Genomic DNA, 18058 nt, shown 5'->3' on the forward strand with positions numbered 1-18058 from the left:
TTTACTTTATACTCATAAGATTTATCCTACACTAAGTAAACAGTTCACAAATAGTATGAAGGAAAAAAAAAAATACTGTTCCTCAACAGTAGTAACAAGGGTTGTAAACAATCATTGAATCTCAAAATGTCAATTTCATTCTAATACATTACATTTTAAGTACTCTATTAGCTACCACAAATCAGGGAAAACATATGGTATTTGTCTTTTTAGGACTGCCTTGTTTCACTAAATATAATGGTTTCCAGTCGCGTTCATTTTGTTGCAAAAGACAAGATTTCTGAGCCAGCACTTTGGCACAGTGGGTAAAGCTGCCACTTGCAGTGCCGGCATCCCATATGTGCACCGGTTTGAATCCCAGCTGCTCCACTTCTAATCCAGCTCCCTGTTAATGCACCTGGGAAAGCAGCAGAAGATGGGCCAAATTCTTGGGCCTCTGCACTTATGTGGGAGACCTGGAAGAAGCTCCTGGCTCCTGGCTCCTAGGTTCAGGTTGGCGCAGCTCTGGTTGTTGTGGCCATTTTTGCTTCTGCCTTTCAAATAAATACATTTTTAAAAAGAGAGACATGATTTCATTTTTTTTACCACTGAGTAGTATTCCATGATTTATAAATACCATAATTTCTTTATCCAGTCTTCAGTTGATGGACATCTGGGTTGATTCCATATCTTAGCTATTGTGAATTGAGCTGCAATAAACATGGGGATACAGATAACACTTTCATATGCTAATTTCATTTTGTTTGGGTAAATTTCCAGGAGTGGGATGGCTGGATCATATGTTAGGTCTATATTCAGATTTCTGAGGTATCTCTACTGTCTTCCATAGTGGCTGCACTAGTTTACATTCCTACCAACAGTGGATTAGGGTACATTTTCTGCAACATCCTCACCAGCATTTATTGTTTGTTGATTTCTGTCCTTACATACTCTTAAACAGAATTTAGTCACATGGCCATAACCAACCATAAGGAAAGCTAATACTGGATTAGAGGGTTTTGCATGGGCAAAATCACAATGAATAGAATCTGGTTTCTGTTGTTGTAAAAGGAGAAATAGATGATAGAGACTACTAATTGTAGTCTCTACCACAAACATGAACCAGAGAGAATTCTTTAGAGCTCAGAAACATGGTTCTGTTTTGTATCCTTCCAATAACTAATCAGAAATTACCTCTTTCATTTAAAGATAAGTAGCGATTTTAATTGAACCATTATACAAACTGCATAAAGATATTGTAAGAAAAAGGAGGAAAGAAAACAAAAACAAATGGCAGATGAAGAATGAACATTTATTAAACAAAAATGTTGTGGACAGGCAGACAAAATTATGATTAAGCATATTGCCATATCACCCAAGAATTTATTACAATTTTCAACAACCTCAAAGCAGAGACACAAGAGCCAGGGAAAGGTTGAATAGATATTGCTGAAAACACTAGAAGGTATTCATAAGACAGGGCTAAAAAAAGTAAGCAAAATGAGATAAATATGAATAAAGACGAGAGGCTGTAGAAGCTTGTCAAAGTTAAATGAAAAAGTGGATGACTGGTGTCCTTGGATTCCACAGCAGTCCAATTTTGTATTTAATCAAGATAACATTCAAAATAAACAACAGCAAAAAAAAAATCAAATCTACAACGTGCTCTGAAAAACTGATGTAGGAGAATTGACTCTAAAATATAATCTAAAAGTTTCTAGACGTTAGAGATAAAGATTTTTTTGGACATCCAGGGAATGACACCAATGTCATTAATGTGGGTAATAGAGTGACTGGGAGACAGGTGACCTCTGACATCTCTGTAGCATCGTTCTGTATGAGAAGATAGAGGAGAAATGTCCAGATTTCTAAACAGCTAAACTTGAGATCAGGAAACTTTTTTTAGTGTCAGATATTAAATGTTTTCAACTTTGTGGGTCACAGGATTTCTGTCACAAGTATGAAGTTCTGTTGTTGTGCCTGAGAACAACTACAGACAATATATAACTGGGTGGGCATGTTGCCTTCCAATAAAACTTTATTTAGAAAAGCAAGCAGACTACTGGGTTTGGCCCAAGCCCCATAATTTGCTGACCCCTGAGATAAACAATCACTCAACTACAAAGGCAAAAAAGGGAAATATTTTTGAAGCTGTGAGATCTCTGGGAATATAATTCACATAATCTAAAGTGTTGAAGACAAACTTCAGTGGACAAAAAGATAAATGAAGTAACTGAAGCAAAAATACTGGCAAGAAATAAAAAGCTAAAATATGTTCTTCTACCTGCATAACAGAAAAAGAGGCATACCTTCCGGCTCCTTTGGCAGCAAGCGCCTTACAAGCCCCATGACGTGAAAGGATAATTCAAGAAACCAAGACATCTGTTGGAAGCCATAAAAATTATGATCAGTTCTAAATAAAGAAGGTGATGTCACATTCACAGAGCCCTTTAAAAACATCTAGCAATTCACAGGGATATTTGGATTGTTAACCATAGTGACAGCTAAAGTAAGATGTAAAATGAAGAAATTGTATTAAATCAAAGGTTCCTCAGCCCTAGGTGCTCATTAGAATCACCTAAGACCAAAAATACTTATGCCCTGCCCCAACCCAGAACCTGAATAGAGATTCTGTCTTTAGAAAAAATACCATTGTTTTAAGCTCTCTGAAAACTTACGTATGCACTCAAGTGGGAAAATCACTAGATTAGATTTTTTATGTATTTATAAAATCAGATATTTTATATATGTATATATAAAGAATCATCCCAAACTGAGAAACTTAGAAAATGTTGCAAAGCAAAGTATAATAGTCAGCTTTGTGCCACCATGGTAAGATACCTGAAGGTAAGCAGCAAATTTAGCTCACAGTTTTGGAGAGTTAAGAGCATTGTGCTTGCACCAGCTCAGTTCTGGGGAAGACCATACTCCTGACTGTGTCACATCGTGGTGGATTAAAATGGTAGGGGTACATGGGGCTGGCGATGTGGCGCAGCCGGTTGAAGCCCTGGCCTGCAGCATTGACATCCCATATGGGTTTGACTCCTGGCTGCTCCACTTCTGATCTAGCTCTCTGCTATGGCCTGTGAAAGTAGTAGAAGATGACCCAAGTCCTTGGGCCCTGCACCCACATGGAAGACTGGGAAGAAACTCCTGGCTCTTGGCTTTGGATTGGCTCAGCTCCAGCCACTGTGGCCATTTAGGGAGTGAACCAGAGGCCAGAAGATCTCACTCTCTCTCCCTCTGACTCTACCTCTCGTTGTAATTCTGTCTTTCAAATATATAAAATTAAATAAAATGGTAGGGTTATAAGCATTCACATCTCATGCCAGGAAGCAGAAAGAGCTGGGTAGGGCCAAGCTTGCTCCTTTAGTAACAATCCTTACCTGAGAACCACAGAGAGTGCCACAAGAATTACCAAGGGTTTGCAAAAGAACACTTTCACTTTCAGGGACCTAAGGACTTTCTACCAGACCCCAACACTGGAAAGTTCCACTACCTCCAAATACCACCACTTTGGGGACCAAACTTCTAACCCAATGGCCCTTGAGGAACACCCCAATCATATGTAAACCAAAGAGTCTAAATTAGTTGATTTTTGATGTATGTTTTTTATACATACCTTTAAATTACAGTTTCCATATTAGTTTGAGTCACAAGGGATTCTAAAGAAAACCTGCACACCTAATGCCATCCCAATGTAAAGAAACTGGTAAGTGTATGCATTAAGAAAAAAGAAGTAACTCCTTCTGGCAATGTAATCAATTCATTATTTTAAAAGAAAAGCATCAATGCTGGGTAAGTTGCCAATGTTGAATGTTCTTTTGTTTCAAAAGTCAGAGTTCCCTGGGATGGTGTTTGCTTTTAAAGAGCATTTCATTAAGACTGGTGTATAATCTACCTCTTAAATCAAATCACTCAGATTTGAAAGTTAGAAAATCCAAAGAGAATTTTAAACATACAAAGAAAAATAAATGAATCCCAATAGAGAAATAAAATATTTTCCTAAAGAAAGAAGATAATCTATAATGATTAAGGTGACAATAGTTCCAGTTTTCCAGCACATGCACTTGTTATTCCAGAGTAATTACTAGTAGTACTCTCTCACTCTCAAACATTTCTCTAGTATAGGCAAGAAATTACATAGTAATTCTCCCACACATGCTAACAACAATAAATGAGACATATCTCTTCATTACAGCAGATATAAAAATCTATTCTTGGAAATATATTAATGATTAATATTGTACCTTCATAAGAGGAAGCCAAATTTTTAACCAGAGCTTGTGGTTGGAGATCAGTTTTACTCTGTAGTGAAGTAGGGGGAACTAAATCATGTAGTAGGATCAACAATATTTTACAAGAGGATATCAATAAATATTGGAAGGTGCATAATAGAAAATCAAATTGGAATTGTTGACAGTGGAATTGGGGAAGTTAGCATTGCTAAAATACTGGGGAAAAGCAGATGCAAATATCAGGGCCACAGGGACTAAATCTGGTCAGGAACAACAAGGAGAGACAGAAGTCAAAGAAAGGAACTAGAGAGGTCATGTAAAGAGTCACTTTTCTGAAGAACTTTCAGCTGTGTCCTCCAGCTTTTCACTGACCTAATCACAAAATAGATCTATTGGTTTCTGGCACTTGAATGGAGTTAAAATTTGTAGAAAACTATTCAAATGAAGCTATTCTTGCAAAGATTTCCTTAACTGAGACCTTTAATTTAAAATGTTCAACTTTTTTTTTAAAAAGTCTGGTTTTCAAAGAAAACTGATCAAATGGTTTCTAAGATAATTATTCTGAACCAATGTTATTTGATATTCTAAGACTTTCATGAATTAAGTAGAAAATTAAAGTCTGCAGGAAACACAAAGATAGAGTTTCACACCGGCTAAATCATTCTTGCCCAGAGCTATCCTGATGTGCATGACCAGTCAATGGAGAGACAAATGTCACTATCAAATATCCTTCATATCCAAGATAGAATATGTGGCAGCATTCTAAAAGTGAGTTACAACATTTATTCATTAAACAGATATTTATTCAACATCTACTACAAACATGGCATTATGCATCCCTGGTAGAGTATGGATATTTGTAAAAACATGTGAAAAATAAACTACAAAAAGAACAAATATGTGTACAAATGCAGTAGTAATGGAAAAGCACCTCATGGGATCCTTGATCTATCTCTTCTAAGAATGGCTTATTATTTATTGCACCTAAAAAGACATGGACTTAATCAGTAAGTTAGTGACCTATGACCCTAAGGGAAGACAGAGAACACCATAGCTCTTGGCTTCCCATGTGCTAGTTCCAGAACCTCATAGGTCTCAACTTCTTATCCTAGGGTTTAATGAGACATCCTTATTCTCTTTCAATCAATTCCTCATTTGCTTAAGCGAATATCAATGGATTTCTGTTCATTGCAAATGAAGAACCTAAGACAGATAACAAAAGTGAACTTGATATTTTAATATAAGAAAATAACAATAACTTATTCTTGATGTTTGGTATAATTCATGTCAAGAATATGGCAACAAAAGACAATTTCTTCTAGAAAGAATTGGATTAAATGTAAATGAAAGGGGGAAGGCCCAGTGATAAATGAGGTCTAATCCTAGTGGGAATCTTTAAGCTTTGTGCTTAAATGTGTATAATGAAGACCACTTGGATGAGCATAAAATGAGAGACCACCAGAGTTGATAGTTATAGAAGTATGTTATTGCCTATTTAATCAAGTAGAAGCTACAGATAATTAGTGCCTTCTTAAAATATACTGGCTGTTTGAGTTCTGATAATTACATAATAATATCCCTCACCTTGCTTTCATGGGTTGAATTTACATATTCATCCCTGCACTTTTGAGCAAACTTCTCAAGCTGTCACTGGGTGACGCTGCCTACTTGTTGACCAGAACAGCAGTAGTTTCAGCAATGTAGGCACCTTTGCCCTCACTACAGTATTCATACAATCACTTAAGTATCTTATGACAGGTTTGTAGTCATTTTCTAAAACAAGAGGGGTGAAAAAATGTGAACATATCGACACTACAACTAAGAAACACAAGAATAGTTCAAAGAATTTGTGGGAAAAATGGAATTCAAGGACAAAGATGGGGGCAAGCATTTGACATAGCAGTTAAGCTGTCTCCTGGGATCCCCGCATCCCACCTTCACTTACAACCCAGCTTCCTGTAAATGTGCACACCGTGAGGCAGCAGGTGATGGTCCAAGTAATTGGCTCCCTGCCACCCACATAGGAGATCTGGATAGAGTTCTGTGCTCCTTGCTTCAGCCTGGCCCAGCCCTGTTGTAGGCATTTGGGGAGTGAACTAGCAGATGGAAGATCTCTTTCTTTCTATGTCTCTCCACCTTTCCAGTAAATAAAAATAAAAGATTTGTAAAGATAAGTTTATTTTGGTTCAAAAAGATTCTGAAATGCATGCATAGCTCTTTCATATTTTACATAAACTTTTTAAAGAACTCTTATACATTTGTCTTTAGCTTATTACAACTAAAACCAAGATTGATGTTGTTTGCCATCAATTAAGGTCATAAGGATTAATTTCCCAAATTGAGGCTTAGGTGTGAAGGAAAAAAATAACAATAAAAAAATGTATAAAACAGTAAGACTGCTATCAAGTTTTTAAGACTGTAATAGGCTGGCGCCACGGCTCACTTGGCTAATTCTCCACCTGAGGCACCGGCACCCCAGATTCTAGTCCTGGTTGGGGCACCAAATTCTGTCCCGGTTGCTCTTCTCCCAGTCCAGCTCTCTGCCGTGGCCCGGGAAAGCAGTGGAGGATGGCCCAAGTGCTTGGGCCCTGCACCCACATGGGAGACCAGGAGGAAGCACCTGGCTCCTGGATTTGGATCAGCGCAGCACACCGGCCGTAGCGGGCATTTGGGGGCTGAACCAATGGAAAAGGAAAACCTTTCTCTCCGCCTCTTTCTCTAACTCTGCCTGTCAAAAAAAAAAAAAAATAGACTGTAATATGATTGAGTTTTTTTTAAAATTCTTCTGGTAATAGAATCCTTCATTATAATATTCAGGTCTACTATTCAATACCTATGCATTCTATTTCTTTCAGTCTCAGAAAAATGTCCTGTACTAAAATAATGCACTACCTCTATGACAAAACTGGCACAGAGGTACAGTGTATGTTTATGGGAAATCTCAGCTTTCTTGACATCTACTAGAATTCCTCTGAAATTCAAAGTGTTTAAAAACAGTTTCCTTTACTTGACTGATAACATCATCTCTGCAATAATAGACAGTAAAAAATAATCCTGCTGTTTTGGACTAATTTCTGCCTAACAAGGAAGAACTGAATAGTTACCATGTCACCTTGGAATTTTTAATATGGAAAGGAAATATAGGGCAGAACCTGACATGTGCTGAAGATTTTAAGAAAGCAGATGCTGGAAGCTTCAAAGGAAAGGAATTTCTAACACACAGGGCAAGAACTCAGAGTACAGATGCCAAGAAAGATGCAAATCTGCATTCCGGGTGTAACGCTTACTAGCGGTGTAACATTGATCAAGCTATTTAGCCTCTTTCAGTCTCATAGGTCTCCTTTGTAAAGTAAGGACAATAAGGATCCCACAACCTGTCTAGGGGGGAAAATCGCTTAACTTCTCTAAACCAATTCTCTTAATTTCAAAAAATAGGGAAAGTTACAGTACATATAACATACAGAGGCGTGAGAGAGAACTAAGAAAATGTATATGAAACACTTAGCACTGAATTGGGAAAATAGTGAATATTTAAATACACACACGTTGTATGTGGCATTGTGTACTGTTATTAAAGGTCTACATTTTCCAGAAAGGAGGATGGTAGTCAGGTAAGGAAGTCAAGCAGAATGCACATCCAATGATAGTTTAGAAGAGAGAAAGGGGCCAGCGCCGCGGCTCACTAGGCTAATCCTCCGCCTTGCGGCGCCGGCACACCGGGTTCTAGTCCCGGTCGGGGCACCGATCCTGTCCCGGTTGCCCCTCTTCCAGGCCAGCTCTCTGCTGTGGCCAGGGAGTGCAGTGGAGGATGGCCCAAGTCCTTGGGCCCTGCCCCAGCATGGGAGACCAGGAGAAGCACCTGGCTCCTGCCATTGGATCAGCGCGGTGCGCTGGCCACAGCGCACCTACTGTGGCAGCCATTGGAGGGTGAACCAACGGCAAAGGAAGACCTTTCTCTCTGTCTCTCTCTCTCACTGTCCACTCTGCCTGTCAAAAATAAAAAAATAAAAATAAAATTTAAAAAAAAGAAGAGAGAAAGGAGGACTGGAGACAGAGAGCAGCAGATTAAGCTGTTGCCTGGAATGCAGGCACCCTGATTCATGGCACTGCTTCAGGTCCCAGACACTCCGCTTGCAGTCCAGCTTCCTGCTAATGTGCCTCAGAAAGCAGCAGCAGATGATCCGAGTGCTTGGGGCCCTGCCAATTATGTGGCAGACCCAGATGGAGTTCCAGCCTCCTGTTTCTGGCCTGGCTCAATCCAAGAAGTTGCAGCATTTGATTAGTGAATCAGCAGATGGAAGATCTCTCTCACTCTTTCAAATAAAAAAATAATATTTTTTAAAAAAGGAAAAGAGAAAATGAAGTACAGTTCCTACTTTAACTGCATTCAAGCTTTCAGATCCATAGATTAAGTGACATCTCAAGACTTTTTCCAGGACCATAATTACTGGGCATAAAAAGATTTGTTACAGAGGCCAGTCCTGTGGAGTAGTAGGTATAAGCCACTGCCTGCAATGCCGGCATCCCATAGGGGAGCCGGTTCTAGTCTCAGCTACTCCACTTCCAATCCAGCTCCCTGCTATGGCCTGGGAAAGCAGTAGAAGATGGCCAAAGTCCTTGGGCCCCTGCACCCAAGTGGGAGACCTGGAAGAAGCTCCTGGCTCCTGCCTCCTGGCTGCGGATCAGCTCAGCTCCAGATCAGCACACCTCCGGCTGTTGTAGCCAATTGGGGAGTAAACTAGCGAATGGAAGACCTCTCTCTGTGTGTAACTCTGACTTCCAAGTAAATAAATAAATCTTAAAAAAAAAGATTTGTTACAATAATTAACATCTGAAATTATTCTGATAAAGAACTATATATGAAGATAGGATAGTCTCATTTAAATAAATTGGCCATCTATATCTTTACAGATTTTGATGTACTTTATAAAGCATACATAGTTTACTTTGATATATTCTTTTGAAGGATATTAAATTATTTAAACCAAATAAGATGCTCCTAAAGCAAGTCAACAATTAGTAGATAGCATCCCTTACTGGAATTTGCTTCCTCCTCTGAAGATGGACAAATAGGTCAATGAAACGAATCCTTAATTATCCAACAAGGATTTGAATATTTATTAAGTGCCAAGTAAGCTGAAGAATATAAATATGACCTTTGCTTTCTGTGAAATGAGGTACACAGTCTTGCGATTAGGTTGAAGTTCAAAACATAGTCTGAAATATCAAACATAGGTGCGGGAAAATTGCTGCAGGAACACAGAGATGAAGCAATTATTCTGAGCTCAAAGATCAAAGACAGGGAACAGTTGTAGGCAGGATTGCTACAAAAATACAACAATTTATATGGCACAATACATCAGAATGGCCTTTTGACAGAACAGACAAATCAGAAGATAAAATATTGTGGCAGTGGCTTGCCTAGAGAAGTCATCAGCTGGAAACAGCAAGACCAGGTAGAACGTCATTAGTGCAAGTGAGGGATATAAGGGCAACACCAAAACACTGTAAGCAGAGAAATAAGAGAATGTACTGTGTGAGATTTCTAGGCTGTATAACAAGTTAACACAAACGGAGTCACTTGAAGCAATAACCATTTGTTATCTGGGTTTTCATTGGTTGTGAGTCTGGGCACAGCTTAGCAACGTGACTTCAGCATCTCAGAGGGCTGCAGTCAAGATGTGAATTGGGCAGCATTCCTACCTGGAGGCTTGACTGGAGAAGAATTTGCTTCCAAGTTTATTCTAGTTGTTGGCAGAATGCATGTCTTTGTGGCTATATGACTGATTTCTGCACTTCTTGGCAGCTCTCAACTTGGAATACCTCTGTACTCCTAGGGGTCACTGTTGAGTCCTTGTCACATGCTCTCTGGTTTCATAACACTGCAGCCTATGTCTTCAATGTTGCAAGAGAACTTCTGTTGTTTTGAGTCCCTGGACTCCAGAAAAGTTGAACATCTTCTTTAAAGAGCTCACCTGTCAGAAGTAGCTACCAGGGGATGGTGTAGTGGCACAACGGGTTAAGCATCCCAAATGAGCTCCAGTTCAAGTCCCAGCTGCTCCACTTTCAATCCAGCTCCCTGCTAATGTACCTGGAAAAGCAGTGGAAGATAGACCAAGTACTTGCAACCCTGCCTCCCATATGGGAGACCTGGATAAAGTTCCTGGTTCCTGGCTTCGGCCTGGCCCACCCTCAGTCATTGTGGCCATTTGGGGAATGAACCAGCAGATGGAAGATATCTCTCTTTCTTGCTATCTACCTATCTCTATCTCTACCTCTCTCTGTAACTATGCCTTTCAAATAAATTAATTAAGTTAAAATAACAACAACGATCACAATAAAGCAGCTGCTACTGGGGTCCAAGTTGTGGTACCATCAGTTAAGCCACAGTTTGTGAGGCCATCATCCCATATTAGAGCGCCAGTTGGAGCATAGCTTCTCTCCTTCCCATCCTGTTTCTTGCCAGTGCACCTGGGAAGGTAGGAGATGATGGTCCATGTGCTTGGGCCCCTGCAACATTTGGGAGAACCAGGTGAAGCTCTTGGTTTCTGGCTTCGGCCTAGCCTAGGCCTGTCTGTTGCTGCCATTTTGGGAACAAATCAGGAGATGGAAGATCTTTCTTTCTCTTTGTCATTCAAAAAATAATTTTAAAAAAATGTAGCTACTACTGAGGCAGGTGTCTGGTCTAGCAGTTAAAATACCTATGTCCCACATTGGAATGCTTGGGTTCAAATCCCAGCCACAGCTTCTAGTTCTGTCTTCCTACTAACACACACCCTGGGAAGCAGCAGGTGACAGTTAAAATATTTGGGATTTTAGCATCCATTTGGGAGACCCAGATTGAGTTCCTGGTGTCTAGCTTCAGCCTGGGCAAGCCATTGTGGGCATTTGAGGTGTATCCAGCAGACGGGCGTTCTCTCCCCCCAATAAATTAATTAATTAACTAATTAAAAACAAAAGGGATCACCTGGTAAGGTCAAGCCCACCCAGGAAATTCCTCCTTGATTAATTAAAAACCAGTTGATTAGGGGATTGAATTATATCTGCAAAATCCCTTCACCTATGCCATATAATGTAACCTAATCACTGGATTAGGTCACCAGATTCATTTTCCCTACTCTCAAGGAAAGGGATTTTATTTATTTATCTATTTTTTTAAGATTTTATTTATTTATTTGAGAGGTAGAGTTAAAGACAGTGAGAGAGAGTGACAGAGAGAAAGGTCTTCCTTCCATTGGTTCATTCCCCAAATGGCCGCAATGGCCGGAGCTGCACCGATCCAAAGCCAGGAGCCAGGCACCTCCTCCCCATCTCCCATGTGGGCGCAGGGGCCCAAGGACTTGGGCCACCTTCCATTGCTTTCCCAGGCCACAGCAGAGAGCTGGATTTGAAGAGGAGCCGCCAGGACTAGAACCGCCGTCCACACGGGATGCCGGCACCGCAGGCGGAGGATTAACCCACTGTGCCACAGCGCCAGCCCCAGAAAAGTATTTTATTGAAATTGTACCAAGAATTAAGAATCTTGGGAACCACTTTAGAATTCTGTCTACCACATCTAAGAGCTGATTAGACACAAGGAGGAGACAAAGGTCAAACAAAACTTTAGCCTGAGTAATTATGAAGATAACCATGTCCTTAACTAAGATATGGCACAGAGAAAAAAGTTTTTTCTTTAACTTATCTTTTAATTTTATCTTTCCATGAAGATTTTTAAAGTTTATTTATTTATTTTTATTTGAAAGGCAGAGCCAGAGAGAGAGACAGAGAGACAGAGAGAGACAGAGAGATAGAGACTGAATCACTCCTCCAAATGCCTGCAACAATTAGGGCTGGGCAAGGCCAAAGCCAGAAGCACAGAATTCCATCAGATCTCCCACATGAATGGCAGGGCCCCAAACACTTGAGCCACCATCTGCTGCCCTCCAGGGTGCACATTAGCAGGAAGCTGAATCAGAAGCAGAGTCAGGAGTCAATCTCAGGTACTCTGATATGGGATGTGGACATCCCAAGAAGCAACTTAACACAGTACACCACAACGCCCATGCCAGGAGGAGCTTTAATGAGAAAGATTATGAATCTTGCTCAGGAGTATTCATCTTGTGGTAGAGCCATTAATGCTAAACCAATCACATCAGTTTGTTTCAACAGTATTTAAAGTTTAATAGTGTGGAAGAGAAGGGCTTCTTACATCTGGAATGATTCTTTCATAAAGTACACTATTTTTTTAATGTTACAAATGGCCATGAACTTGAGAAACAATTAGCAAGCTGATTATGTTTTAGATTCATGTCTTCTTCTTTTAATAGAGCATCAAGGCACAGGGATTTTTTAAATTGAGTTGTTTTGATAAATGCTCCTTTCAGGCTCTGTTATTTCTGAGAAATAGCCAGACATCTTTTTTCTCCCAGGAATGTTTATCTTAAAATACATCCAGTAATAGCTGAATGAGTTGTTAAGCAAGTAGATAAATGAAATGCCCAAAATAACCAAGGAAATATTAGGGCTAGTACTAATATGAGTTAAAATAAATAATCCAAACTCTCCTTTTAAACTATCTCATTTATCCCATGACTTTGGGATTACTGCAAATCACACACACCATGGTACATACAACAAAATAAGAACTATTATTACTTGGCACAATTTTTAAAAGAAACATTTACCAGGTCTCTCTTATTGTCAATCCCTATGCTAGAAATTTTTCACATATGCTATTTTACTTCATTCTAACAACTTTGAAACAAAGATCATATGAGCCTCATTTTTTTAGATAGTGCTGTTGAGGCTACAGTTTCACATTTCACTCAAGCTAGGACGCAGGAAAAGCCAGGTATCAGACCCAAATACAGGGATAGTTAATTTGTGGAAGATGGAATTAAAGATAAGTTTATTTTTCAAATAGTAAAGCTTTGAAACTCATGTGTATGAAGGAACTTCAAAGAGTTCTTACAAAATGTGAATTATAACAAAAAGCTATATGGATTTCAAACATTTTTTGCATCAAAATACAAGTAAACTTATCTTTTAATTCCATTTTTCCACAAAAATTTTGAAGTACCCTTTATATCTAATTCTCATGCCTCATTCTTTCCACTATTAATCTTTCTTCAGTTCTCAGATTAGCTGCAACTTCCTCTAAGGAGTCTCCCATGACCACCGACCACCCTCTGGGTCTTGCAAGACTATGTCTCTCAGAAACCCATTCCCACCACCATGTCTTCCCATAACAACCAATTAGTGCCACAGTTATGTGCTTGACTTTCAGGACCGTATGACAGGATTCAAATTCCACAGGCCAAGATTCAAATTTTGGCTTTATACTTGCTAAGTTTATGAACTTGCAGAATTGACTAAGCTTGAAGTTTTTCAAGTGAATTAGGGGTAGTATTATTTCTGTTAATCATATTAATTATTCTTATTGCATTAATAATATTATAGTTGGCTCAGGAAATAGTTGAGAATGAAAATTTCTGTTATTGCTATCAATAACAGTGTAGGTTGTTATTGCACTTACTGTGCTGTCATTTTGCCTGTTTACTTTCTTTATTTCATGCTGGATTATAGAAATCATCTCTGGGATGGAAGTTATGCCTTGTTAGCCATGATTTCTCAAGAGCCTAGCACAGTGCCCATGTGGCACATGCCAGGTGCTCAAAAATTGCTGAAGGGAGGAAAGAAGCAAAGAAAGGAGAGAAAGGAGTCAGGGAGGGAGACTTGAGACTGCCCATTATACAGGTGTTCCCGCTTTTCCCTGACACAACCTCAATAAAGGCATGAGAATACGTGCTGATATAAATAGACCATTACTCCTCTTGAATTATATTTAAGGATCAGAGACCTTAAAAATTAGTTTGTTTTGACATCCTTAATGCCTAGTATGAACTGGAAATCCTGTTAGGTTAAAAAGTGTATAGAAAAAGGGAAGGCCCAGAAATTTTTCAACAAGTGATCATTGTCCTCCTTCAGGAGACGGAATCATCACCCTTAGCCCCAAAGCCTAGCACTGATGTATGAAATGTAAATGACCTCCTGAGAGCTTCAGAAACCACCCCCCACCACCACCATCCAGTTCTCCAGTTCCCATTCCCTATCAAACAGAATCTCCAGTGTGGTTATGAAAATGCCAAGGCTCCCATTTTTAACTTCATTCATCTCAGCTACACCCATCTTCATATTGTCACCTTCCAGTTCTAGCAGGCCAGTGCTTATTTTTAATTCTTCTGGTGACTAGAACACATTTGGAGTTGCCTGTATATTATTTGCACCCATTGGAATCAGTGCATGCAAGTGAGAACAAACTATCCAAATAAGTGTATTTAAGTAATATAAGGTCAGGCAGTTCACCCACTCATAGTCCAAGACAATAAAAGGTTCTTCATATTTTTCACATTTCTTATTATAAAGTCAGAGTCATAGGTAAAAATGCAAATTATGCAGAAGTCACTGCAGAGAGATGAATATAAAGACAAAGAGCCCTATTCATCTGTGATTCAAAAGTCCATTATTCAGAACACATCTTCTCCAACAGCCTTGTGCATGCTGCATAATTCACCAAGCCCAGCCGTACTTAGGAAGTGATGGTTAAATATTGAAAATCTGATTGGAAGAAGGAGGTGGCTTCCTGCTCTTTCCTGTAATTGCCTTGTCTGATTTTTCTCATGAACAATGTATCACTGGAATTTTTGACTATGATAGAGTGCACCCTCCTGAGAGTTCTGCCCTGAAGGCAAGGGCTCCAACTCCGCAGGAGCCATCTGATGGAGGACTTCATACATCTTCTCTGCACCTGTCATCCTCGTTCCCTTGTCAAGCCCTAGGGTGCTGTGTGGAACTTATGTGCCTCTCCCAGCCTGGCTCCCTCCACTCCACCGCCTCTTGCACATTACAGCAGCTTAATGAGTTGAAGAGACAGAGCCAGCCCAGGCTTCTTGTTACAATCACATTCCATTTTCTTCAAATAAACTCTGCTCGGAACAAAAGCAGGGCCTTCTGGGCACAGCCTTTGTTGTGGATGTTTAATCATAACATTTTGGTGGGACCCAGCATATTATGATGACTGCTTTCAAGTAATTTGTGATATACATGCTTAGCAGATGATGTAACTGCATATTGTTGCTGTGCTTTTTGCTCTGTCGCTTCATGAGGCGTAGTTTTCTATGACAGTATACTCTACAAATGCAAACAGATGTATTTCCCATGACCTTAACCCTGACAAATAGAGTTGTTTCATGTATTTCCCAGTTAACATTTTGAAAGCTTCAAAACGTAGGCTTCTAAGTTCTCCCGATACTTGTGCTTTTCACACTTTTAATCATTTTAGATATTTCAGGAATGTGATAACATTGAAGATATGTTAGGACAAGAAATACAATAAAAAGTATTTAGGCTCCAACTACAAAAAGTTTATTTTTAAAGTTGTTGGATTCTCTTAAGCCTTGATCTTAATTAACTGACTAAATGGTAAGAAAGAGCTTTTGAAACAAAATGTTAACAAAAAGTGAAAGGCATCTAGAATTAGGTGATATCTGAAAATAGATGTGAAAAATCTAGTCAAGAGAATTCCTAATACATTATGATGAAATCACTCTACAACAAACAAATGGGATTTATCCTAAAAGAGCTAATATATAATATTTATTAGAGCCATCCCACCACAAATGCCCTGTTGTCTCAACCACTTCCTGCTTTGTGTTTTTTGCCTTCTAGGGTCTAAGCAGATGAAAAGAATTCTGAGTAGGTGGGATTTCCTCTTATTTGTGCCTGATCCTTTGGCATTTTCCAGTGAATCCTTACCAGTGAGGTGTGGTGATTGAAAATACTGGGTTTAAAATCAGACAGCCTTAAGATAAAAAAAAATTCAGTTCTTAATAAAATAAGTGCTTTTTAAAATTATGATTTCTTGATTTAAAATAGTTTTAGATTCACAAGAATTTCTGCAAATAGTAGATATTTTCCAAATACCCATCACCAAGTTTCCCAGTGGCAATGCATTACAGAACCACTGGATAGGGCCAAAACCAAGAAACTGACATTGATACAATACATTTTCAAACTAGACCTTAATTGGATTTCACATTTTTTTGCATGAGCTATTTTTGTGGGATGTATGTACATATGGTATAGTGCTATGATTGGTATAACCAATAATTAAGACATAAAACTGTTTTATCAGCACAAAGAAACTCTTGGGTTAGATGCTTACAGTAATTTCCTGCCTCTAAACCCAACTCCTGCTGTTCACAGATATATTTATCATTATAATTTTGTCACTTCAAGAATATTTCATAATTGAGGTGGGCATCTAGTCTAGCAGTTAAGACATCCATGACCCATAAGGCAGTAGCTAGGTTCAGTACCTACCCCTTGCTCCTGATTCTAGCTTCCTACTAATGCAAGCCCTCGTGATGGCTCAAGTAATTGGGTTCTTGCCTCTCACGTGGACAACCTGGACGATGCCTTTTCTTGGCAGCACTGGAGTAAACCAACAGATGGATCTGTGTGTGTGTGTGTGTGTGTATAAATCTGTCTCTCAAATAAATTTTAAAAGAATATTAAATAAGTGGAATTATTTATACAGCAGGTAATGATTTCAGTCTGGCTTCCTTTTTTTTGTGGCTATAAGTACTTTATTAAATTAAGTATGCAATTTGCAAATGGCTTCATAAGAAATTTTAAAATCAGTTATAAACATTTTTAATAGAAAAACAGAGTTAACAGCAAAATTACATTTTCTTTATAGTACAAATAAAAACATCCATCTCTGATATACCGTCTGAAAATTCTATAATATATTCTCCAACTGATAGCTGCAATATTGTACTTCAACAAGTCTCACGATTAATTCAATCATCTAGTAATAACAGTCTTATCATTTGGACCATAAAAATCAATTGTTCAACTTTAAGGAAAATAATAAACTTTGTGCTTCCTGTTTTAAAGTCAAAGATAACTAATTTATTTTCATTTATTTATTTGAAAGGCAGAGAGAGACAAGTCTCATCCGTTTCATTCCCTAGATGCCCCCAGACTTGAACTGGACTGGTGCTAAGTGCCCAAGACTCAATCCACGTTTTCCATGTGGATGGCAGAAACTCGGTTACATCAATGCTGCCTCCAAAGGTCTGCGTTAGCAAAAAGTTGGAGTCAGAAACCACAGGTGAGCATGAAGTCTGAGTAATCTGATATGGAATGTGAGAGTCTTAACTGGTGTCTTAACTGCTAGGCTAAATGCTTGTCCCTGCTTTCAGTTAGTAAAATTCTTTTGAGATCCATTCAAGTTGTTAATACCATTTTATTGTTCAGCAGTATTCTGTAGTATAGTTGTCCCATAGTTTGTTTATCCATTCACCTATTTTAAAACATTTGGCTTGTTTTCAGTTTTTCACTGTAACAAATAAAGCTGCTGTAAACTCTCTGATACAGACTTTTCTATGGATGTAACTTTTCATTTCCCTTAAACATTCATCAAGAGTTTTCTGAGTCATGTAATCTAGGTATATTTGATTTCATAGGAAATGACCAACTACTTTCCAAAGCGGTTATACCATTTTATATTCCTTATTATATGATATTATGACCTTTTTAAAAAGATTTTATTTATTTTTATTTGAGAGGTAGAGTTACAGAAAGGGAGAGGGAGAGACAGTGAGAAAGATCTCCCATTCACTGGTTCACTCCCCAAATGGCTGCAACAGCCGGAGCTGCATCAATCCAAAGCCAGAGCCTGGAGCCAGGAGCCAGGAGCCAGGAGCCTCAAGCCTCTTCAGGGTCTTCACGTGGGTGCAGGGGCCCAAGGATTTGGGCCATCTTCCACTGCTTTCCCAGGCCATAGCAGAGAGCTG

The sequence above is a fragment of the Lepus europaeus genome, chromosome 7, assembly GCF_033115175.1.
Source record: "Lepus europaeus isolate LE1 chromosome 7, mLepTim1.pri, whole genome shotgun sequence".
NCBI lineage: Eukaryota > Metazoa > Chordata > Mammalia > Lagomorpha > Leporidae > Lepus > Lepus europaeus.